This window comes from Nomascus leucogenys, chromosome 12 (genome assembly GCF_006542625.1).
Source record: "Nomascus leucogenys isolate Asia chromosome 12, Asia_NLE_v1, whole genome shotgun sequence".
NCBI classification, from domain to species: domain Eukaryota; kingdom Metazoa; phylum Chordata; class Mammalia; order Primates; family Hylobatidae; genus Nomascus; species Nomascus leucogenys.
In genome coordinates, this window is record NC_044392.1 from 53342975 (window position 1) to 53369325 (window position 26351).

Here is a 26351-nt window from a genome sequence, read left to right on the forward strand (position 1 = left end):
AAGTGAACTAGACAAATCCACAAATATAGCTATATGCTTCAATGTCCCCCTTTCTCAACAATTTATACAACGACCAGACAGAAAATCAACAAGAATATAGAAGAACCCAACAGCATGATCAACCAGCGGGACTTCAATTGACAATTTTAGAACACCCAACCACACCAGAATACACATTGTTATGGGATGCATTGTGCCCAGCCCCCCCCAAGTTCATATGTTAAAATCAGAATATTCGTAGCAACTAGTGATATACTAATTAAAATCACAATGAGAAATTGCTACATACCTATCAGAATGACCAAAAGAAAAGCGTAACCACATCAAGTGCTGTCAAGGATTCAGAGAAAGCTGGATCACTCATACATTGCTGGTGGAAATGTAAAAGGTTACAGCCCACTCTGGAGAATATCTGTATAGTTTTTACTTTTAAAACTATATGTGCAACTACCATACCACCTAAGAATTGTATTCCCTGCATTTATCACAGAGGAATAGAATCTTATGTTCACACAAAATCCATGTACTTAAAGTTTATAGCAGCCTTGTTTTTAATAGCCAAAATTGGGGAAAAAATGTATAGACGACTTTCATGAGTTGAATGATTAAACAAATTGTGTTATATATCCATAGCATTGAATAGTCCTCAATAATTATTTTAAAAAACAACAAACTATTGATACCCACAATAACCTGGATGAATCTCCACAGAATTATGCTGAGCGGACAAAGGGTAATCCCAAAGGTGACATGTAGGATTCCACTTACGTAACACTCTTGAAATGAATAAATTATATGAATGGGGAATAGATTAGTAGTTGCCAGGGGTTAAGGAGGGAAGGAGGAGCAGCACTGAAGAGACAGGTTCATAAAAAGGCTATAAAAAGGCAACATGATGAATCCCAGCGTTGATGGAAATGTTCTGTACCTTGCTTGTATCAATGTCAATCTCCTGGTACTGTGGCATTTGCAATACATTTGCAGTATTTCCAAAAATTACCATTTTGGAAATATTACCAAGATGTTACCATTGGAGAAAACCGAGTAAAGGGTACAAGGGATCTCTCTTTTTCTCTCTGAGTTCTTAAGATTGTATGTGATTAAAACATAAAAATTAACTTAAAAAAACCTAAGTATATTTCTCCTTAACTGATCATGCCTTTGCTTAAAAACATCAAGGCGACAGTATTTTTCCCAACACCCTTTATTTTCTTGAAGACAGTTTTAACAAAAGCTGTTCTTAGGGCTTTTCCTAGAAGTTTAAAACTTCTAGTAATCCTTACTGTTCTTCTTTGAGAACCCTCCAGGATTTTGTTTTATTTATGTATTTTACACCTTTCAAAAGAATAAAGACAAAAACTGGCAACTGGCATATAATACTATATTAGTCTTAGTTCTCCAAAGAAAGAAATGAGCATGATACACACACACACACACACACACACACACACACACACGCACACACACACGCACACACACACACACGCACGCACACAGAAGCAGAGAAGCCCAAGTTCTACTCTGAGTAAGCTCTAGACCTAGGAGAGTCAAATACAGTTCAAGACCAAGTCCAAGGCATAAGGAAGAAGACTGATGTCCCAGCTCAAAGACAGTGGAGCAGAAAAACTTCTTTCTTAACCCTTCATCCTATTCAAGCCATCCATGGGTTGGATGAGGCCCACTCACACCCAGGAGGGCAATCTGCTTCACTCAGTTTACTGATTCAAATGTCAATCTCTTCCAGAAACACCCTCAGAGACATAGTGAGAAATCGTGTCTAACCAAATATCTGGGCACCCTCTGGCCCAGTAAAATTGCCACAAAAATTAACCTTCACAAAAACTCTCAATAGAAGTGACTAATAAATGTAGCATCATGTCCTGCCTGTTTATCCCATGAGAATTAATATATTCCAGCATAACATTGGCTTCTGTTCCCTTACTGCAGCAACACATAGGAGTTTCATTTAAAGTGAGGATAATTTTTACCTTGTGAAGTCTCTCCCTACCCGTACATACCATTGCCACTTGTGGATTGTCATTTTGCCATGGCTTTCTTATACAAAATATCAATAGGCTGTATACTTTGACAATGTAAGTTTGAATTTCATCCTGGCTGCATAAGTCACTTTCCATTTTGACAAAGCCTAGATACATTTTTATCTCCTGAATATTGGTAATGCGCACCTATTGTGGGGCCCACTCTCAATCTCATGGTTTTCTTTGTTTTCATTTAGATCTCAATAGATATGCCTAGGCTGCTGGAATGTCACTGAAAATGGCCCGTGGCCTTGTCCATCTATCAGAGTCCAGTAAAATCTTGACCATGGAATAGGGGAGTGGAAAATGAGAACCACCAAACTCAGCACACAAAGACTCAGTTTAAACCTCTGTGCTAAGAGATGATCAGACTCTATCATGACTTCTAATAGCATAAGACCATATCCCGTGGATGACCCTAGGCTCCCACGGCAATGCCTGCCTAAGAAAGCTCAAGGCTGCCAGGGGAACTTACTTTAGTTCTAGCCAATACCTGCTGCTGATGGTAGGTTCTTTCTTATAGCACTTACTAAGAAGGGAATCCTTCCTCCACCCCTTTGAGATATGTGTGTATCTCCTAGGGACTCCAGTGTGTCTTTCCCCAGGATCTGAAAGCCATTCCTTTGAGGTATAGTCCTCAGGAAGGACTGAGTCTCTGTCTTCCGGTCTCTGTGGGACGTTAGAATCCTAACGTCTAATATTGCCAGCTGGCAGACACAGCTGTCTTGATGAGGCAGAAGCTTACAATGACCAATCTTTTGTAATGTTTCACTTGTGCTGTGCCCTCTCCCCTGCCTCACTCTCTGATTAGAATGCCATCACCTCTGCACAAATGCGATGGAGCTCAGCCCCTTCCTCCACGATCAGTAGTTACTGAATAAAATCTGCTTTCACAGCTTTGACTAATGTCTGACTTTATCTTTGACAAAATAAGTGTGAGCAATTTTTTTTAGCGGCACAGCAGCTGCAAAGAGAGGCACAGACATGGTGGGAGAGGGAGGAATCATCTGACCCTTCTCCTTTCATAGGCATCTATTCCTGCCTGGTGTTTATGAGCCTGAGACTTGGCTGGGATGCCCTGGGGTATCACTCCATGGCTCTGCGGCAGGACTTGAATAGGCTGGTGGTGACACTTGGTGTGACCACAGCCACCTTCAAGGATGCCATTAAGGGTTCACTATAAAATGAAAGGAAACAGAAAAACTGATTTTGAAAGTTGTTGCCTCTCCTGCTTCCTCATACAGAGTGTGTATGATATTGCTGGGTGATGTTAGTTGGACTGCAATTTAGCACAACAGCTTTTCTAATAATTGGCAGTTTTTCATCTAGTTAAGCCTACCTGAAAAGGAAGCACACTTACTTTTATTGATTACCCCCATTAAATGAACAATACATCCAACAAGGGTTCTACCAAAAATGTTCTTATTAACCTCATTTTTATGCTAAGGAAAAACTGGGAATAACACAAATCTTCATCAACAGAAGGATTTAATACTGACGGTTATATAGTCATAAAACAATCCCAGAAGTTCACTCGATAACATCAAAACCAGAAATCCACACTGATGCCACTGACGGCAGAAAATCATGATACAAAAATGAGAGAGACGAGAGAGAAAAAATGTACTATAGCCATAGTAGTGGGTAAAAGCCAAAGAGCTCAGTTTCTACTCATGATATTCAGTAGAAGAACCGAAGGAACATGAGCCAATACCTCTAAGGGTCCAGGTCTGCACAAGGTGCCTGTTGGGTGCAGGGTTCTGTTGGTTCCAGTGATGTATCGCAAATGGGCTAATTTTTATGGACATAGCCACTGCAGAAATCTATCAAAGAATAATAAAGGGATAGCTATTTGCACGTTAATTTACCATTGTATAGGAGGGAGAACAGGCATTACATCGGTTTGGTCAAACAAAAGCAAAACCAAGGTTTATGAAGAAAAGAGGAAAGGGGAGAAGAAAAATGTATCTGGGACCTTTGTGATTTTGCTCCCCTTGTATAAGCGACTTGACAGAAAGCTGACAAAGAGGTCACTGTGGCCCATCTTCTCCAGACCCACGTGACTTGGTCACCACAGAAAACAATTACAGATGTTGGAGGACTTTAAAACATCCTAGAAGTTTAGCAGCTCATCCCATGCCACAGAATATCTGTGCGTAATGTCCACCATTTCCTTCGGTTGTACACCGCCTCAGTTACAGGAGGACACCTCTCCTCTCAGTGGAATATCATACATCGATGTGTAGAAAGTTTGTTGTGCCGGCAAGTAAATGACAAAAGGGACATTGATGGAACTGGGAAACAAATTGGAGTATGATTTGCTACTGCTCCCACGGAAGATAAATTTGCGGAATGTACTAAATTAGAAGCATTCAATAAATGCTGTAATGTAAAAATGGCACGTCCTCTTCTCTACACTATAGAAATATCTGCACGAGTGTCCAAAGATATATGTACAAGAATAGTGGAGATTGCAGCATCATTTGTAATCCTAAAGTCATGAAACCCATCTCATTTCAAAAACATCTTGAAAAGGGTTAAATCACGCACAAACAGAGGAAGAAACGCTGTTTTCACAAACAATGGCGAGGATCACCATGAGGATGACTGAGTCCACTGGTCACATTATTGATAGAGGAATTACTAAACCCAGGCACATCCGGGGACAGAATACTACTGTAACAGGTCTCCTATTATTAAACACGAAAAGCTCGAGGCACTTTACTCCCCCAAGCCTTCCATGGGAGCAAAGAACATTTTTATCACACCAGAAGTGAGTTCCTGTCTAAGGTCTCTGGGATTCTTGAGTTTGACAGGTACAAGGCACCATGGCCCTTGCCAAGCCTCAGACCTAAGAAGATGGGGAAGAGGATATGTGTGTCTCCTGATTACGCTGGAGTTGATTGTATATCAACAGAAACCGGTTAAAACAACAAAGCGAGGCGTCGTCCCTGGTTGGGTTCGGACCACCAGCCTTTCTGTTAACAGCCAAACGCACTAACTGATTGCGCCACGGAGGCCACTACTACTGATTCTACCGGGCGCTACATGCAGGGCACACTCACCAAACTCTCCCCATCCCTTTTGTCCTGAGGGCCTGCCCCTCAGGAGGGAAAACCAGAGAGATTAGAGCGGCGAGTCACGCTGATCACGTTGCACACCCGCCCGTTGGGAGATTCTGGAGCCAGAAGGACGGTCGAATGGCCTTCGCCCGCCCTGGCCCCTCGCCTGCTTCAGAAGTCCCCGGAAACGCCCCAGTCTGCGACCCGGGCCCGAGCCGCCTGGGGGCCCATGGGAAGCTGAATGCCCGGTGGGCTCCCAGGATGGCTCTTCCCGTTCTTTGCGCCGCCTTCACCCCGTGAGGGAGCCTGTGCCCACCCTGCCCAGTCGCTTTAGGGGCCTCTGCAGAGCTTCCGCTGCCATCTTCGGATCCTGTGTCCGCAGGGGGGCTCCACCAGGGCAAGGATCGTGGTGAGAGTTCCTCGTGGTCCCCTCGCGGGGAGCTGGGTCTGCCACTCACCAGGGCGCAGGACTAAGACTCGTCGAGTGAATCCATTGTCGCCTTTAACTTTTAGTCCTTTGAAGAGTTCTGAGAATGTAAATCATGAACTATTTTTCTGTGGGGAAGTTTTGTTTTGTTTTGCGACAGGGTCTCACTTGGTCGCCCAGGCTGGAGTGCAGTGGTGCAAACAAGGCCCACTGCAGCCTCGACCTCCCGGGGCCAAGTGATCTTCTTGCCTCAGCCCCAAGTAGCTGAGAAGACAGGCGCGCGCCACCACGCCCGGCTAATTTTTGTATTTTTTGTAGAGACAGGATTTCGACATGTTGCCGAGGCTCGTCACGAAGGGGAAGTAGGTTCTTTTTAAAAAGCATTTATTCCGATTGCTTTATCGGGCATCTGTGGGGCGCGCAAGTGGCGAGGCCTCCAGTGACCTCTCTTGCCACTCTTAGGCAGGGAGCTGTGGGGACTCAGCTGCGCTGTTTTTGGGTGCCTGTCTTGCGCAGGAGGCCGGAGCCGGGCAAGGGGTGAATCCAACAGGGAACTGGGAGGAGGAGGGCAAGGAAGTCTGTAGAGGCGTGGACCAAGGAGACGAAACTTTCCAGTAGCTTTGTGCAGCGGTAAGGAGTACACAAGGGAGAGATGAGAAGTGTTTTTTTATTGTAGCAGAATGGGGAAGAAAGGGAGGAAAAACGGAGAGACACCAAGAACGAATGAAATCTACGCGCACCCTTAGGTCTCCAAAATGGAAGCAGGCCTGCATTAAGTTTAAAGAAAAGAGCCTCGAAGGCGCGCTTCAGCTCCTGTGGCTTGCGGTGATCGTATTGTTGTTAGTACTCTGCGCTGTGGCCACAGCAGCCTTGGCTGGAATCCGAGTCGTGACCACATCCATTCTAGGGTGTAGTGCTTTTCTTTCCCTTTTGCCTCCAATCTCAGCCTAGGCTGCGCCGCTGACCTGCGGCTAGAGAGGTCACAACTTTCCCGTGGCTTAGGAACTCCCGGTAGTGTTGAGAATAGAAGGAACCCCTACCCTGCACGCCTAGGGGTCCGGTTATCTTGAAAGACTTTTGCCTCCTCTCTGAGCAAGTACAACACCCAAAAGGTGAGGTGCTCCCTCTCAGTCAGCCTTATTGGAATCTTTTACTGTTGACATGATGTGGCTGTACCCGCTTTTCTGACTCTGATATTTCAAGAATCCGTGGGGCCTTTTCAGGCCAAATCAGAAATGAACAAGAGAAGATGAGAGTTTGCACTCCAACTGGGTATTTTAAGTAAAACCTAACGAATACAATAAAATCTAAAGTTAATGACATTCTCCAACCCCAATTTTTAATTTTGTTTTTATTTATTTATTTTTTGCTACCAATAAATGACTGAATAATAATCCACAGAGACCAAAGTGCACCAATCTTAAGTGCATGGCCCAGTACATTTTGACAAAAGAAACCATCTCCTAGATCAAGTTACAGGACATTTTCAACAGACCAAAAAGTCGTGAGAGCCCCTTTTCAGTCAATCTTCACCCCATCCCCACTTAGGCAATCACTATTTGATTTCTATCTCTGTGGTATGCTTTTGCTTCTTGTAGAAATCATGTAAAGGACTACACTGATTTTGCCTGTGTTTTTCTTTTTTTAAATACAACAATTGTTATGAGACGCTTCCATTTTATGGCATGTATCTCAGCTCTTTGCTGTTATTAATGAGTGTTATTCCAACATGTGAGTATACTACAGTTGATGGACAACTGCGATATTTCTAGTTTGGGCTATTGTGAATAAGGTGTTTACAAATATTCTACTATGGGTCTTTTTATGGTACTGTGCCTTCAATTCTGTTGAGCATGAACCGAGCAATGGAATGGCTGGGTCATGAAGTAGGTGTATTTTTAACTGTATTAGAAACTATCAGACAGTATTTTAGAATGATGGCACCATTGTATTCTCTTTTATTTTATTTTGCTTTATTTTATTTTATTTTATTTTTGAGACAGTCTCACTTTGTCACCCAGGCTGGAGTGCAATTGTACGATCTCTGCTCACTACAACCTCTGCCTCCCGGGTTCAAGCAATTCTCCTACTTCAACCTCAACCTCCCAAGTAACTGGGATTACAGGTGCCCATCACCACGCCCAGCTAATTTTTGTATCTTTTAGTAGAGATGGGGTTGCACCACATTGGCCAGGCTGATCTCAAACTCCTGACCTCAAGTGATCCACCTAGCTCGGCCTCCCAAAGTGCTGGGATTACAGGCATGAGTCACCACTCCCACCCATACTATTGTATTCTCTTGCCAGCAACAAGAGTTACAGTTGCTCTGCGTTTTTATAAGCTAGTGGTTTCCCCTGTCTCTTAAATGTTACCCATTCTGATGGGTGTATAATGGTATATCATGGCATTTTAAATTTGTGTTTCCTGAATGAGTAATGATGCCAAGAATTCTTTCTTATGCCATTTGGCCATTAAGAAATTCTCTTTGGTAAACAAACACTGTTCAAGTGTTTTGCCCATTTTACATTGGCTTGACTCTTTTCTTCCTCCCCACATTTATACACAAACTTTTCTATTTGAATAGAAAAGTTGAGAAGATAGTACACAGAATGGAGTAAAGAGGATGGAATGGGTTTTTGGAAACCAATTCACACTTTAAAGTTGTTTTAACATCCTCCATCCCTAAAGATCAATGTATGTTTTCCAAACACATACCCTTATTGTTATGCAGAGAAAGTGTGAGATAAAAGAGCATATATTAAACTCTTCAGAAAGTGTTTCTGGAAGTGGACAGGGAAATGGGAGTGGGATAAACAGAGAAAAGAAGGAAAGACAGTAAGGGCCTTGCTGAGAGCAGCCACCATAATGTGCCCTGAGCTAAGGTACATGATTACCTTCTCCCTGTGCACCTGAGATCTAAGAAAATATATTAACTAATCAGGGACATGGAATTTCAAAAACACTACAGGAAAACAGAAAATTCACCCGGACAGACCAGTCTAGTTAAGAAAGGCAGGAAGAGATTTTATAAACAAAGCAAAAATGCAGAAATCATACAATGAGGTGGTGGGAATGAGACTAACTATGCTGTCATCTCCAGTATAATACTAATTGCTGCGAATTACAATGCATTTAAGTCTCTCAGATGGGATAGAAAAGGAAACGCCAGCTCTAATGGTTTAATGGGCAGAAAAGGGTTAAATATTCAAAGAAGTGCACATTGTTTTATATATATATATATATAATTTTTTTTTTTGAGACGCAGTCTAGCTCTGTCACCAGGCTGGAGTGCAGTGGCACAATTTCAGCTCACTGCAACCTCCAACTCCTAGATTCAAGCGATTCTTCTGCCTCAGCCTCCCAAGTTGCTGGGACTACAGTCATGCGCCACCATGCCCAGCTAATTTTTGTATTTTTAGTAGAGACAGGGTTTCACTATATTGGCCAGGCTGGTCTCGAACTCTTGACCTCGTGATCCACCACCTCAGCCTCCCAAAGTGCTGAGATTACAGATGTGAACGACTGCGCCAGGTCCAAAGCAGTGCACATTATCTTTAGCAAGCTAACACAGAAACAGGAAACCAAACACTGAAGTTTTTATCGTTTCTTAAAGGCCAAGTGTGAACTATTGTGACAGCTTAGTCTGAGAGTTCCAGATACATAGCATGTTTTTTGCCCATTCGCTGGGTCTTTCCTCTCACATCCAAAGTGCTGAAAAGACACATGTGGCAGGGAAAGAGAATTTCTTGAGCTTGCCGCAGTGGTGGAGGCATATAGGCCATGATTGGCCACCACCAGAGTACAGGCACAATACCTGGTCACTTCTCTCACATGAAACAAAAGGCATCTACCATTGATGTTGGAGGAAGGAACCCTTCCAACCCTTGGCCCCAGGTATAGCCAGCTGCTGAGGTAGAGTTAGACACAAAAGCTGTCTATACTGGACAAGGGAAGGAGACTCGCTCCTGCCCAAGACTTCCCATCATTGAAAGGTAGTGTTCCACTACCCCAAGGGGATGTCACAGGAACACTAGGATTCAGGGACCCATGGCCTGAGGTTTGGTACACATTCAATGCAATCAGTAATATGAGTTGGTTTCAATCAATCATTTGAGTTGGTTGCAGACCCTTTCCTTTAATGAGGAAAAACTGTGATGTGGGTACAAAGTTCCAACATCCAGAAAGATTGGCCTTGTCCTTAAGGATATGATATTGATTGGATTTCTCTCAACCTCCTTTAGTTGTGTTTAGCATTATTAAAATTAAGTGACATTCACTTGGATGAAGTGGTAATGAAAACAAGCTGTGAGAATTTCTAGTGATTTTTGATCCCAAGCCTTGTATCACTGTTGGGCCTTCATGTGTGTACTTGAAAACAAAACATGTACAATTGTTGCACTGGTTTGAAGATTTTAATGGTGAAAGCAACCTAATCAGTAGTCAGTACCATATCGAGAAACCAATCTCGGAAATATGTGATTATGCTCTTTTAAAATAGCTGAAAAGAAGGCCGGGTGTGGTGGCTTATTCCTATAATTTCAGCACTTTGGGAGGCCGAGTCGGGCAGATCACTGAAGGCCAGGAGTTCAAGGCCAGAAGCCTGGCCAACATGGCGAAACCCTGTCTTTACTAAAAATACAAAAATCAGCTGGGCATGGTGGTGCATACCTGTAATTCCAGTTACTCAGGAGGCTGAGGCAGGAGAATCCCTTGAACCCGGGACTCGAAGGCAGAGGTTGCAGTGAGCTGAGATCCTGCCACTGTACCCCAACCTGGGTGACAGAGGGAGATTCTGTCTCAAAATAAATAAATAAAATAGCCGAAAAAAAATGACTGTGTGTTTATTCTCACTTTGTTCTTGTTTTGTTGTATAGTATTTAAATAAAAGGAGATTATTTATCCTCATACTGAATTTCCAAAACTGATATTTGCATTTAGTATTTTGTTAAATGATGGAGAGAAAATTTAATTGTCTTACTTTGAAAAGTTTGGCATGGGTTCTGTCACATTTTTTATGCTTTCGGTCACAGTTCTGTCATTAGAATGCTGACAATTAGTTACATGCAAGGAGTATCCTAACCACTTTAATACAATGGTTTGAAGTGCTGCAGGCAGTAACTACTGGACAGCAGATCATAGTGTTTTTATTGGTGACACGTTAGAGAGAAATAGAACTTTCTGCAGTACAAATGTCCTATTAACTAATCCTTATGCTATTAGCTTCCAGGGCTTTGACTCCTGGGTCTGAAAAAGGCCCCTTCTCCTGCTATATCTTGAATATTGACACCAATTAATGCCTTGTCTTCAGACCCTGGGGAGGATGACAAACAAAATGAACTACTTTCATGAGACACAGAACCAGAAGTTGAAACCATTCAATCCCTTTAGGTCCAACAGTCCCACATGTCCCGTTTTCCACCTCATGCCCCCTCTTCCTCTAGACAGAAGAGGTGGGCACGTGAGAATTGTAAGGCTGGAGTTTGAGGGATAAGTTTAGTTCAGAGACTGTCTTTTCTTTCCCTTTCTTTCTTTTCTTTTCTTTTTTCTTTCTTCTTTCTTTCTTTCCTTTCTTTGTGTGTGTGTGTGTGTGTGTGTTTTGGTAGACACAATGTTTCGCCATATTGCCCAGGCTAGACTCAAACTCCTAAGTTCAAGTGATCCACGCACTCTGGCCTCTCAAATTCAGAGATTTTCTATAAATTAGACTTTACGCTCAGGAGCACACTGATGCAAGGCCAGCATCTGGGCCCGTGTATTGCAATATCAGGGTTTTCTAGAGCATTTATCTACTCCTTAATACAAAAGCATAAAAGGTTATGAAAGGTTTTTGGAACTCTTACCTCACGGTCAAACTGACTTTTTTTTTTATGCCTCCTTATAATCTGTTTACCAAAGGTATATTTTACTTTTCTTATACACCTTGCACATAAACTGTTTCTTTAATAGTACTCAGGAGGCCTTATTACTTTTAAATTATACAACTTTTTTTGCATAAAATGTTTTATAACTTTTTTTCTTTCACGACTTCCGCAGACAATTTTTCAACATGTCTCAATTTTCTGACTTGTTACAAACACTTTTTTCTTTAAACAACCAGTTAATTTATTTCAGGACAAGAATTTACCATATAACATTTTTTTTTTGTATAAATTCCGCCTCCCCCTTTTTTTTCCTTTTTTAAAGCGAACTTTCTTTGTGTCTTTGGACTAGACTGTCTAAGGCCACAAGATTCGAAGTTACCATAATACATGTTACACTGTTAACTTTTAGCAAATTTCACTTTTGTTGAAAACTTCGTAAGTTTGGGATTTCAATTGTCCTTTGCTATTAATAAGACCTTGTTTAGTCTAAATTAACTCAGAATTGGTATAGATGGCCTCTTTTTCTCTCTGCTGGTCTTTCCTTGCCTCTGCCAGCTGCTTATGCTGCTGTTCTCTTAACTACTGTGGGCGGGGAAAGGGGGTCTAAAACCAGCTGTAACTGTCTACCTACGGAAACTGGTCTCGGTGCCTTGGCTTAGAGGTTACCTTGTGCCATACCTTTGAAACAAGGGACCGGTCCAGGCTTCCTTCTGGTGGCTAACCTACATCTAATGCTGGCCAGTCTATTTCACATGAAGTTCTAAGTTTTCCTGGAGTCATAGTGACTCCACAGTCTCCATTGAATCCTTTCTTGAAATTTTTTAACATAGTTCCTAGTGGGGTGGGCTTATTTGTGCCTGACCCACGTTTCTTCAAGACAAAACACCACGCTCACACCACACGCCGCACACCACAAAACAAAAAACAGGTAAAAAGGGCACACACACACTTCTGCAGTTTACACCAAACCAAAATCAAAACCAAAATCAAAGTATCCAGAAATCCAAGCCAGGTCAAAACCAAAACCAAAGTATCACGCAATCTAAGTCAAGTCAAAAACAAAAACCTAAGTGCCGGTACAGGCACGCCGTGGGCGATCAGGCCACGCTTCCACTCAAATGCAGTGCGCAAGTTCCCAAGACCAGTCCTGTCAAGCAATTGAAACCAAGTCAAAACCACATCCAAAGTGCTGATAAAGGCACGCCGTGGGCGATCAGGCCACGCTTCCACTCAAATGGAGTGCGCAAGTTCCCAAGACCAGTCCTGTCAAGCAATTGAAACCAAGTCAAAACCACATCCAAAGTGCTGATAAAGGCACGCCGTGGGCGATCAGGCCACGCTTCCACTCAAATGGAGTGCGCAAGTTCCCAAGACCAGTCCTGTCAAGCAATTGAAACCAAGTCAAAACCACATCCAAAGTGCTGATAAAGGCACGCCGTGGGCGATCAGGCCACACTTCCACTCAAATGGAGTGGGCAAGTTCCCAAGACCAGTCCTGTCAAGCAATTTAAACCAAGTCAAAACCACATCCAAAGTGCCGATAAAGGCACGCCGTGGGTGATCAGGCCACGCTTCCACTCAAATGGAGTGGGCAAGTTCCAAAGACCAGTCTTACCAAGTTTCAGATGTCTGGACTCCAAGTGCCAGTTCCTTCCCTGTGTTCAGCCACTATGTTAATCCTCCGCGGCGGCCTGCTACCCGTTGCTCTGGCGAGGCTTTCCACCAGGGCAATTGCCTACGCTGGAGCGCTCTTTGGATCAGGTCACTCAGGCTGGCCGGAGTCTCCTGCAGAGACGCTGCACAGCGCAGGCTTAAGCCGCCTAAGGGGCTGCCTCGGCCCTCTGTCAGTCACCTAAGGGGCTGCCTCTGTCAGTCACCTCGCTTCCAGGTAAGGGAACCAAGAAATGCAGCAGGACGAGTCGCAAACAAAACTTCTCAGACACCCAGTTGCAGAAGGAAGGGCTTTATTCAGCTGGGAGCATTGGCAAACTACTGCCTTAAAATCCGAGCTCTGGTCAAACTGATTATAATTAAACGTGTGTATAAGGTTTTATTAAAATTAGCTTTAACATTTTAATACACCACACAAAGGTAAAATTTGGTTTTCTCTTTTGATCAAAATGTTTGTGTAGTATTAATAATAGATAAAATATTTTTGTTTACTTTCAAAGTAAACTGCAGGGCAAAAGAAGGGAGAGACAGATACACATGGCCTCATGTTGTCTTTGTTAGCTCTTACCGTTTAGAAAACTCAGCCTCTTTTCTAGCAAAGGGTGAACATTTTTGTTTTATCATTTTGGCTAAATGATTGACTATTCTAAGGTGACCTGTGATCCTATTTTGTGATGTCAAGTGTCTCAAAACTTCGATATCTGGCAAACTTTCTAAGAGTAAAGTTTCTAAATTCAGCCATTTGGGCCTCAAATTAACTTTTTGGATACTAGGTTCTTGAGGTCCAAGAGAGCTATATTAGGCTTCTTAGGTTTATTTGTTATATAGAATTATGCACGAAGCATTGTCAAATCTGAGGTGGTGTTTCACTTCCTTTGGGTTCTGTTGACACAGATGTGTTGTTAATGTGCGTTCCAGGATTGCATGAGATTCCTAGAGTTCTGATATGCTGTCAGTAATAGTTATGATTATTATGTTAAATTGTTGTGTGCCACAGAAACAACCGAATTCCCTTGTCAACTGTATCTATAACTATGGCTGTCTTAAGGCTTTTGTCATCCACAATTGTTGTTTTGCTTTGATTCTTCTCAAAAAGTGACTTATAATCAGTTACAGTCCAGGCCTTGCTTCTTTGGGGAAGTCCATGAAAAGGACTCTTGGATGCAGGACTCTTCTGATTACTTTGGAGCTCGTGCCATTGAGGTAAAGAGAAATTTTCCAGGTCGTTAATAGAAAGACTGATGTGTTCATGGAGATTGCTAGCCCAATGTGACGCAGAGCAGGAGTTGATTGCATGGATTGAACTAATAGAGGACTGAAATAAGTTTTTATGGCCTTTGTTTGTTTCAAACATTGTTGATTCTTCAGAGTCTGGAGAACTTGTTTCCTTTTGAGCTATTTATAGCCTGCAACAATTGAGTAGAATAGTCTTCTAAATAGAATTTGAGGCTTATTTTTCTCTCTCTGCCAAATTTCTCCCGAATTTGTAAACTGAATACTCTTAACTCATGACAATGTGTTTGTTTGCATAAGTTCAATAAGATTCTGTTTTCTTTTATAATGGGACACAAGTGGAGGAATTGGTAATTTTCCCAGGGCTTTGCCTGAAATGGCATTGTGAAATATTCCAGCAAAGCCTATTTCGGAGAGCCTATATGAATAAGGATTCTTGCTGCACTTTGTGTGGGTAATCAGGCCAAGTATATGGGACTGAAGCTTCCTTTGCAGGTAGGTTGGTCCTGCTGTGTTTTGTCTTTAATGGAAGCGGGGGACTGGAGAGAGGAAGATTGTGTTTCAGGACAAACTACAGTATTAGATGAATGTTTGATTCCTGGGTGGCCATGCAGTCACCCATGGTGTGAAGCTGCTCAGGATGCCCCTTCTCCACATGACGCAGCCAGAAAGATGGATGACCAGATTCCCCATGATTGAGGAACTGACAAATAGAAAATGGGGACTGAAATCGACCCAAGAGTCCCACAGACAGTGTTTTTGGATAGACATAGAAATGGGCCCTTCTGGTCTTAAAGCTTGAAACTTACATTTGTTTTATCTGAGTTCCTTCCTCAGCAAAGGCCTCTCAGGCCTCTCAAAAAGCATCATAGACCTGAAACTCAGCAGATCACAGCCTCCAGACAATGAGATGCCAGTCCCCTCACTCATCATGAGTGCTTCCTCACCCTTCCCTAGTTCCTCTTTTCCCACCCACAATTACATTTCTTCCTTGCTACATAAACCCCTCACTTTAGTTGATCAGGGAGATTGATTTGAGACTGATCTCCCATCTCCTCAGCTGCAGCACCCAATTAAAGCCTTCTTCCTCAGCAATACTCAATGTCTCAGTGATTGGCTTTCTGAGAGCTGAGCAGCAGGGCCTAGACCGAACTCCTGGGCTTTCAGTAACAATACATGTACACTTTTAAAGACTGTAATTAATGGGTCATGATATATTGACAAATTGTAATGGTATCAACTTGGCCAATACTGAGAAAATACACTGTGCTTCAATGTCAGGGCCCTGCCTCCTGACCTCGACAGTATATGGCTGATTTTGAGTCACAGTAAGAGAGTATGGCCTGGTTTGAGTGCTTTATAGAAATGTAAACATGGCTGATTGCTTTTATTTTAAATCCAACAAATCTCCATTTCTGGTGAGAAAATTTTGTTAAAACCAACCACCAAACAAACATAGAAGAATATGAATAAAAAAGTAAAGGATTTCCTGCTTCCCAATCTCACTTGATTGCTGTCTTCTGTTATATACTACAGGGAGGAAGGGGGCAAGGTGCCCAGGAAGTCCCATGTCCTGTTTTGACAATCATCTGGCCTCCCTGGGCAAACGGAAAAGAGGGAAAGCATCAAGAAAATAACAGAAATTTTGCAGATATTTCATCTTCGGGCTGGGCGCGGTGGCTCACGCCTATTATCAGAGCACTTCGGGAGGCCAAGGCAGGCAAATCACTTGAGTTCAAGAGTTCAAGACCAGCCTGGCTAACATGGCGAAACCTCATCTCTATTAAATATACAAAAATTAGCTGGACATGGTGGCCCACACTTGTAATCCCAGCCACTGGGGATTACAGTCACTTGAACCCGACAGATGGAGGTTGCAGCGAGGGGAGATCGCCCACTGCCACTGCACTGCACTCCAGCCTGAACAACAGAAGGAGACTCTGTCTCAATGAAAAGAAAGAAAAAAAGAAAGAAAGAAAGAAGGAAGGAAGGAAGGAAGGAAGGAAGGAAGGAAGGAAGGTAGGAAAGAAAAGAAGAAAGAAAGAAGAAAGAAAGAAAGAAAGAAAGAAAGAAAGAAAGAAAGAAAGAAAGAAAAGGAAGGAAGGAAAGAAAGAAAGAAATTTCGTCTCGGCACAGGAAACTGCCACCGAGGCTTTGAGGAAAGAAAGAAAAGAAAGAAAGAGAGAGAGAGAGAGAAAGAAAGAAAGAAAGAAAGAGAAAGAAAGAAAGAAAGAGGGAGGGAGGGAAAGGAAGGAAGGAAGGAAGGAAGGAAGGAAGGAAGGAAGGAAGGAAGGAAGGAAGGAAGGAAGGGAGGGAAGGGAAGGAAGGAATTTCACCTCAAAACAGGACCGAGGCTGTGCCGGTCCTGAAGCCTCTATGACCGAGGCTTCAAGGGCTCTTCTCTGGCCCTAAATCCACAGTGGATTTTGCCTCATTTTCCGAGGTGCACATGAAATGATAGAAGTCGATCAAAGGAGAGGGCAGAGAGAAAGCAAGAGGGATGGCTCCTTCCTGCAGGTCCACCTTCCTCAAGTATTGCTTGTGAGATCAAAAGAAATGCCTTGACATGGGCGGGTGGGAACTATTGCTACTGATTAGGAATCCACACACCTCCAGCAAACTTGCGTTATGAGGTTCCATGGTGTAATGGTGAGCACTCTGGACTCTGAATCCAGCGATCCGAGTTCGAGTCTCGGTGGAACCTTTCTGTTTAATTGGGACGATAATGCTGTATTTTACTCCCTAAATGGAATGGGGATTCCGCTGACGTTCAGAAGCTCTGCGCTGCGGGCCTCCGTGTCCCTTCTGCTCCCGCTGTCTGAGCCTCGCGATGTCCCCCGCGCTGTTCGTCCCCTCTTCGTCTCCCTCTTGGGTGTTCCGGGTCCCAGAAACTGGGTTATCGCAGTGGCCCTGACCACAGGGAAATTGCCGAATCATCCAGTTGGGATCACCGAGTCTGCAGAGTCCCCTTCCTGGGCGAGCCTCCTGGCCCCGTGCTATCGGAGGCCCGGACACCCCCGCCAGGGACCCAGCGACCCAACAAGTCCCCACCACCTCTAAGGGCGACCTGGGCCTCGGGGTGAGAGGTCTCCTCCACTAAAAAGGCTGCCGCCCCTCAATCCTAGACCCCGAGATTCCTTTCACTCGGGAAATCTCGTAATGGCACCCATTATCATTTTGGTAAGTAAATGGTGGCGTGAGGAATTTTGATGGGGTTGGCTCAGTCATTGGAGATTGTGTCTCAGTTTAGGGTTGATGGTTCGAGACCTAACTTGGGAGTAGCACTGTTTTATTCAGATGGCCCATCCTATTCCGAATGTTAATTTATTCTGTTCTTCATATTCAGATTTGTATGCCGAATTTCTAGCTCCTACGTCTCAATTGCCGGTTCTAAAAGTCGCTGTTTCGCTAAGCTTTGGAACCCGACTCCGAGAAATCTATTCGTTCGTCCCAAGATCTCAGCCAGAAAGAGAAATCCGTGCGGCGGCCTCTTCTAGCTCGCGGGCTGGGAGGCCCCGTCCTGATCCTCGGTCGTCCAGGCCGACCTCCCTCAGGGCCACGGGGAAGAGGAACCTGAGCAGCTCTGAGGGTCGAGTCTCTGACGGTGGGGCTCCCCCTCCTCCTGCCAGGACCCTGCCCCAAGAAGAAGACGCCTTAGGACGCTACCAGAGTTAAAAAATGTTTTCTCCTGCTCTTCAGAGCACTTGGGATAAGGCTCCTGATGGGTCTTGGGAGCAAACTAACATGTCCCTCCAGGCGCTCAGGACCATCCCTCTGATTTTCATATTTTCAGGCTGAGAGCGTTTAGGAAGGACTGAAAAACACTGCAGTATTTGAGGCGCTAAGCTTGGAGGATGAGGGTGTGGGAGAGGACGCCTTCTTGGCTCCTTGGAGTGGACTGGCAGGTAAGGAAACACAGACTCCGTTTCCCCTTGCAGGCTGGACTGCAGGGCCTGGGATGGAAAACTGGACAGTCAAAGAGTAACAGTATTTATGTAGAGGTTGGCTGCATTCATTAAAAATTGTTATCCCTACAGATAAGTGTAGGAAGGGACCAGGGCACTGCTATTCACCACCAGCTTTGCAGCATATGTAACTTTGAAAACAGTGTATAGTGCATAAAAAATTCATTGCTGTTTACAAATAATTGATCACAACCAGTTACGGATTTCTTTGTTCCTTCTCCACTTCCACTGCTTCACTTGACTAGCCTTATAGGAAAAGAAGTTATTTGTAAATATGATATTGTTTCAGTTGATCTTCAGCCCACCCATTCCCCACCTGCTGAAAGTAGCTGGAACAACAGTTGTGCACCACGTGCTGGGCTCATTTTTGTATTTTTAGTAGAGAGGGGCTTTTGCCGTGTTGTCCAGGCAGTTCTCGAATGCCTGGACTCAAGTGATCCACCTGCCTGGGCCTCCCTACACCTCCCTGCTGGGATTACAGGCATGAGGCACCCCACTTGGCCGTCAATTGTATTTTGAATTTAAAGGTTTTGTAGTCATCACTCTTCAAAGATTCTGGGTTTTGTTGCATGTGCATGATGGGATTCAGGACATGCTACTCCAAAATATAACATCTTGGGGTATTGAATATTTTATGTTAAGGGAATTTGAATAAACAACAGAAGCAGGAAGGTCACTATCACCCTCCCCCTGCCCTTCTTTCCTGAAGTCGATTCTAAGACCCTTATGTGAGAGGTGCCCTCTCTGTACCCAGAGGAAAGGTGCATCCTGGAGTGTGACGACACAGGGACACAGAGAAGAGCCTGAACACAGAGGCCTGGCTACGTTTTCCCCAGTTTGTTACTGTTAGATCATACTTCTATTGTCTTATCATACTTCTCCATGACTATGCATTCTTCAATAAAACTACTCTTTAAAAACAAACAAACAAACAAAAAACTGAGGTTTAGCTGTTTCCACGGGCCTTCATTTCCTTTGGAAGGCCTTCCTGTCACGTAAAACTTACATTAAATATATACATCTGCTCTTCTCTAGTTTGTCTTTTGCTGCAAGGGTCTCATCAGTGAACCTAGGCTGGCTGAGGAAAAGTCATATTTCCTCTCTTACTTGTACAAATGTCTTCGACTGTAAAACTATAAAAATTTTATTGGGGCAGATTTGAAGCAAGAAACTGCATCATTATTCACCTTTGGATGAGCTGAACAGATGAGCTAATAAACTCCCAGTTCCCCCCAGATAGAAATACTTCTCTAGCTCATTCCCTGTAGCTCCTAGAGGGTCAAACCTGCTGGAGATTGAGGGGCCTTTCTGGGATCTCCCAGCCCAGGAGGTTACTGCTGGTGAGAGGATTGCTGCAGTCTCCCTGGGAGGGTGCACGGCCATTGGAAAGTATCACTGCTGCTCTTTGTGCATGCAGTCTTGCAGGCAAAATACAAGAGCTAACATGCACATGAGTAACATATGCACATCATCAACTGTGCCTGCAACACAAAGTGCCACATGTCAGGCACAGTTGATGAGTGTGCATATGTTTATTCATTTAGTCCTTACCTCAGGCCGAGGTCACACCATCACCTTCATCTTCCATATGAGAAAACTGAGATGCACAAAGACGTTAAGTGACCTGTCCAGGGTCACTCAGCCAGCAAAGAAGAATTTGAAAGCAGGAATTTGAAGTGAAGGCAGCCTGGCTCCAGAAGACATTCTCAGAACCACTGTGTTTCTACTGCTCCTAACGAAACCACCCTTGCAAAAATTATGACAGTGAGAAAAACTTGACATAGGAAAACTATGACTGTGAAAGAAATCTGACCTGAATGCATCTTGCTTCTAATCTCTGAGCTGCCCTTGTCCATTCCTGGGCATAGGCCAGGCTAACTATGAGAGGAGTTTAGTTTAGTCTAAGTCTGAAACAAAGATGATTGCCGCTTCCTGAGACACCTCCTTAGCAAAGCTAACAAATTAGGCACGAGATTGGAAATTATGGCTCAGGAGCCGTGCAGCCAGAAGCCACATGATTCCTAAGATCCCCAGTTGTGCCTATATATAATATTATTCGTGTCAAACCTAATATTGGTGTTTAAGATATTTTTCAGACCCTGCCTTGTGATGGACTAGCTGGTGCCACTCAGACTGGTAAACTGGCTCATCTGGTCCCCATCCAGGGACTGACTCAGTGCAAGTAAACAAGCTCTTATACCCTGTGATTTCCAACCAATCAGCTTTGCACATTCCCTAGCCCCCTGCCTGCCAAACTATCCTTAAAAAACAAAAAGCAGAAACAAAAACAAAAAACAAAAAAACCCAAAAACCCTAGTCTCTGAATTTTGAGGGAGGCAGATTTGAGTAATAATAAACCCCTGTTCTGGTCCATCAGCTGCCTCTGCATTTATTAAATTATTTCTCTATTATAGAAAACCTGCTGTTCTCAGCTCCATTGGCTTATCTGGGCAACGGGCAAAATAAACCTACCAGGCAGTTACACTAATAAGAGAGAAACACAAATTGTAAGCATGCTTGAAAAGAAATGTAAGTCTGTGTATTTCTTTTGAAGAAACACAAAAGGAGGAGGAATGATAAGACAGGTAATACACTGTCCTCTGTCCTAAATATTTTCGTGATTCTCCTGCCTCCTTCATTTCCTTCTTATCCCAACAACTTCTCCCCAGAAACCTTCAACTTAAACACGGTCCTGCCAGAACTGGGTTTGTCCTTCCCTTTACATTTTCCTCTCACCTGCCCCACACCCCTTCCAAATCTAATCTGTTCTTTCACTTCCAGGTCATTGAGGATTTTTCATTTAAAAATATAAAAAATTCATAAAGAGGAAGATAACTGGTCATCCATATTCACACCTCCTGGAATTAGCTACTGTTAACATATCTACATATTTTTCTTCCGAATCATTTTTAAGCTATTGTCTTTTTTTAAAAAAATTTATACATGCTAAGTATAGACCGTATTAACAGTAGAGAAAATGTAAACATATGTAAAATTTTTCATCACCTTAAGTTCAAAAATAACTTCTCATAACATTCGGGCAACACTGGAGTCATGGTGTTGTTATATCTACAGAGAGAAGAATGTATATTTTAGCTAGACTGTTCCCCCCAGGCCCCACAAAAGAAGAAAAAATAATAAAGAAGGATATATATACCTGAAAAAATTATAAAATAATAAAAATATATAAAATATATATTTAATAATATATAAAAATTATACATTATATATAATTCTATATTTAAAATATAAAAATATATAAAATCATATATATGTATGCTTTTATAAAATTGAGCTTAGACTCTATTTTTATTTTACAAATATTCCATTTAATAGTGCATGAACTTAACTGCAGACAAAGAGACAGAAACAGAAATGAAGGAATTCCTGAACTCCCTATAGCACAGTTAGAAAGACATTTTTCTAAACGACTCCTCTAAGGGTAAACATACATTGAATTAAGTAGAAGACATTAAGATTTGGAGTGGTTTTCTTGTTCCTTTTTACCATCAGGTTGATTAAGGTGTGAGTTGACTATGGTACAATGCATCCATTTCAAGTTTGATGATGTGTCTATTACTCTAAAAGGTCCTCTTGTGCCCTTTGCAGTCAGTCCCGCGCTCCCCCTACCCCAGCAATCAATGATGTATTTTCTGTCACTATACAGGTTAGTTTTACCTGTTCTAGAAATTCACCTTGATGGCGCCAAACAGGATGCACTCTTTTCATCACTTGGCATGATGTTTTGGAGATAATCCATGCCATCTCATGTTTCTGTAATGTGTCCCATTTTATTGCTGGGTAGTTCGGGTAGATCGCCCCACATTCTGCCGACAAGTGAGACTGCGGTTCTGACCTGAGGGCCTCGGTGAACATGAGCAACGGCACCTGGGCGCGGGGAGAGCCGTTCCCCTACAGAAAGCAAGCGTGTTGTGTCTACAACCAAACGGGGACACTGCTTTCGTCCCAAAGAACAGCACCAAAGGCCCTGCTTTCATCCCAAAGAACAGCACGCGTCTGCCTAGAGTTTCTACCTGGCTCTAGGAGGTGAGAACACACTCCCTGCTAGCACAGAAATCCTACAAACTTCTGTGGGGGCTGCGGTTAGAAGCACAGGCTGTGTGAAAGGTGACTCTGGGGGCTACGAAAAAACACGAAGGTTTTCACAGAGGGTGAGAACCCAAGACACTGGAGACAATGAAGCAATCTTGAAAAAGCAGCCCCACGTAGAAAGGGAAGAGAAAAAGACTGGGGCCACTTAGCTTGTGTTAAGCAAGCTCACGACAGGGGCGGAGAGGACGGTAACACAATACTTTCTCTTCCTTATGCTTGTGATCGTAAGGATAACACTTTCCATGATGACAAAGCAACTAACCCGCAGAAAGTTACGTAGAACCCACTTTTTGCACTACAAGATTTCAGCGGAAAGCACTAATGCAGTGCTCCCTTGCTATTACACAACCAAATTCCCCACATTTGGATTAATCGCAGGGTCACCACAGCTGTAATACAACGAGAGAAGAAAAGGGCGAAGAAAAAAAAGAAAAAGACGGGCTATGGAAACTCGCTTTCAGGGTGTCATCTGGGCTCCGGGATGATTACACATTCCTGCCTTTCCGCCCTGCTACTGTTCCACATGCCTCACCCTTTTAACACACACGGTCAGTTGCCCAGCGCACCCCCGGAGCCCTCCTAGCCTTGACACACAGCTGGGACTTTCATGTCCGAACAGCAGTCCTGGACTCGCTCCCACAGCACGGGAACTCCTTTGTAGCGAAGCAGCCGGTGGCGAAGCAGCAGCCCCTGCGCTGCCTCATCTACATAGAAGTCGCCCTATCCGCGATGTCACCGACAGCGCCTTTCCCGTCCGGCTCTACTTTTACCTCCCGTTTTTCGCCACTCAGCTGAACAACAGGCTACCAGAGCCTGCAAGGACAGTGACGTCTGCTTCTCCTTCCTTTCCTTCTATTCCCCGCTCCGATCTTAACAAAGAAGCACGTGTTTCTGTTGTAGTTTTTTGTTTTTAGCCGCAGTCTTGCTCTGTTGCCCAGGCTGGAGTGCAGTCGCATGGTCTCTGATTCCTGCAACCTGGGCCTCCAGGGTAGAAGCGATTCTCCTGCCTCCGGCTTCTGCATAGCTGGGATTGCAGGAGCACACCACCAATCCCTGCTAATTTTTGTATTTTTAGTACAGACGGGGTTTCACCATGTTGGCCAAGCTGATCTCGAACTCCTGACCTCAGGTGATCCGCCGGCCTCGGCCTCCCGAAGTGCTGGGATTACAGGCTGAGCCATCACGCCCGCCCAGAAGTCGGTTCTTAGCCTGTGTTGCCGAGGACCTCTTTGGCAGACAGCTGGAGCCTGTCCACCCTTCTTCAAAGAATGGCTTGTAATGCGCAGACTAAAACATGTAGGATTACACAAGAAACTGGTTCTCTTCCCATCGTTATCCTTGTGATGTAGCATTCTACTTGAAATTGGAAGCCGTTCAATATCAGAGAGAAACCATATCTGTGAAACTAGAGATGCTGCTCAGATGACTGCAAACCAGCCATCCTTACTTGTTTTACCATTAGTAGTGCTATAAAGATGGTGGTCCAATTTCATGAATCTTGTAGGGTTTTTTCAAATACAGCAATGTACAAATATGCTGCCCCAGCAGAGCACACTGGACACTCAGGCACGGTGCTGGAGTTTGTCATCTCTTCCACGACCTTCTCTAGACCTTAGCACTTAACCTCATGTTAGCACTTTATATTCTGCAAAGATAGAAACCAAGTGGTCCAAATTTGGAGAAAAAAAAAATTGGGAGGACATTTTATTTCAGGTGCTTAACTGATTAGTTTTAATCTGTAGAATACAACCCCAAACTCCACAATACTCCACAGACAATACTCCACAGACTCCAAATCTATCAGGCGAGTTTTTCCTGTCCTTTGCTTTCATATAAATCAAATCATAAAGTGTGTAGTGGGTTTTGCGGGAATATAACTGCCCAATGGGTTCCCGTTGCCTGCCGCCTAGACAGAACCAATTTATCAAGACAGGGGAATTGCAATAAAGAAAGTTATTTACCCAGAGCCGGCTGTGTGGGAGACCAGAGTTTTATTATTACTCAAATCAGTCTTCCTGAGCATTCTGGGACCAGAGTTTTTAAGGATAATTTGGCGGGTGGGGGACAGTGAGTTGGGAGTTCTGATTGGTCAGGTGAGAGATGAACTCATAGAGAGCTAAAGCATCCTCTTGAGCTGGGTCAGTTCCTGGGTGGGGGCCACAAGATCAGATGAGCTGGTTTATCCATCTGGGTGGTGCCAGCTGATGCATCGAGTGCAGGGCTACAAAATACCTCACGCACCGATCTTAGGTTTTACAATAGTGATGTGATCCCCAGGAACTATTTGGGGAGGTTTAGAATCTTGTAAGCAGGAGGCTGCATGATCCTAAACCATCATTTCTAATCTCGTGGCTAATTGTTTAGTCCTGCAAAGGCAGTCTAGTCCCCAGGCAGGAAGGGGGTTTGTTTTGGGAAAGAGCTGTTATCATCTTTGTTTCACAGCTAAACCATAAACTAAGTTCCTCTCAAAGTTATTTTGGCCTGTGCCCAGGAATGAACAAGGACAGCTTGGACATTGGAAAAAAGATGGAATCAGTTAGGTCAAATCTCGTTCGCTGTGATAATTCTCCCAGTTATAATTTTTGCAAAGTCGGTCTCAGGAGCAGAGGCATAGGTTTGACTTCTTTCACTCAGTCGTACATCTATGAATTTTTCATGTCATTCATGTGGTTATTTGTTTCTGTGTGTATTCCTTTGTATGAATATAGGCCAACTTATTTATTCTACCGTTGCTGAACATGTTGACCTAAAAGAAAGAGACTGAAACACAAACTCTAAAAAAATGTAGAGTTTACTTGAGCCAAAGTGAAGGCAGCTGCCTGGAAGACTCACACCCCAAGAACCTTGGATCTGAGCTACCTTTGGCCTTTGTCACAAGCAGGTTTTTAAAGGTCAAAAAAGGGGACACACAATGAGCTGACAGAAAGGTGGCTGTCAGGAATTCTCATTGGTTTTCAGAAATAGTGTTGATGAGAGCTTGGCTGTCCGTTGTTAAACGGTGTGGGATACAGTGTTTGGTGTGGCATTATTGGATTAATTTACAGCTACCTGGGGTGATAGCAAGCAGTTTCAACAGTTGAATACATAGCTCAAAAGGAAGGAAGCAGAAAGTGGTTGCTGTCTTGATTTAATGTCTCTCTGATCATGTGACGTGGTTCACATTCCTCAGATAAAAATTCTTTAAAAAATCTTTCTTCTTGAAAGCATTGATGATCAAAAGCTCAGCCAAGGTGTCCCTGTTTGCCAGGAAGGCTCATTCCCAGATAGTCTTTCCCACACTGAGGGCAGGGGAGGACAGTAGAAAGAGACTTCAGTTAAGTCTAAAGCTATCACTTGTTGAATCATCTTTAGTGTTCAGATACCATAAAATCAGTTTTCTCAGAAGTAAAACAGGAAATATATAACATTAATAATTTGAATAGTACACATATAATGCACACAACAATGAGAATCACAAAGAGAATCTGTATGCCAGAACAGTAAGGGAAGATATTCCATTAGGGAGCCAACTAAAAACATCAGGGAAAACATCACATACCAGTTCTTCCTTCATGATTTCTTGTAGTCAAATGACTTCTAATTTTTTCTAGATGAGGTTCTACATCATGGGAGTATTTATTTTTGTATACGCAACAAGAGGTTGTAAACACCACACATCCACCTCCCTGCTCAGCTAAATCTATCATCTAAAGTGCGCTGCAGAGGCTGCTGTTGCTGGGGCTCTCCCCTTGGTGTTCTGGGCTGCGTTGTACTAAGTGGAGAAGGTGGTTGTGGGCAAGTGTTGTGCAGAGATCACAACCAGGTGGGCAGGGGGCTGCTCTCTCCACACTATCAGTTGACAATGTACAATTCCTTTTATGAACTCTTGTACGTGCTGCTGTATTGTTTTTGTTTTGTTTTTATTTTTTTGAGACAGACTCTCTGTCTCCCAGGCTGGAGTGCAGTGGCACGATCTCGGCTTACTACAGCCTCTGCCTCCT

General features: G+C 43.5%; 1 non-coding gene and 1 pseudogene across 1 annotated transcript; both read left to right on the forward strand.

Moving 5' to 3' along the window:
- Positions 1-4621: 4621 nt before the first annotated feature.
- LOC115837571 lies at positions 4622-5768 on the forward strand (annotated as a pseudogene).
- Positions 5769-16925: 11157 nt separating this feature from the next.
- TRNAQ-CUG lies at positions 16926-16997 on the forward strand. Its single transcript has one exon. It is a non-coding gene; the product is annotated as a tRNA-Gln (tRNA).
- The last annotated feature ends 9354 nt before the right edge of the window (positions 16998-26351 follow it).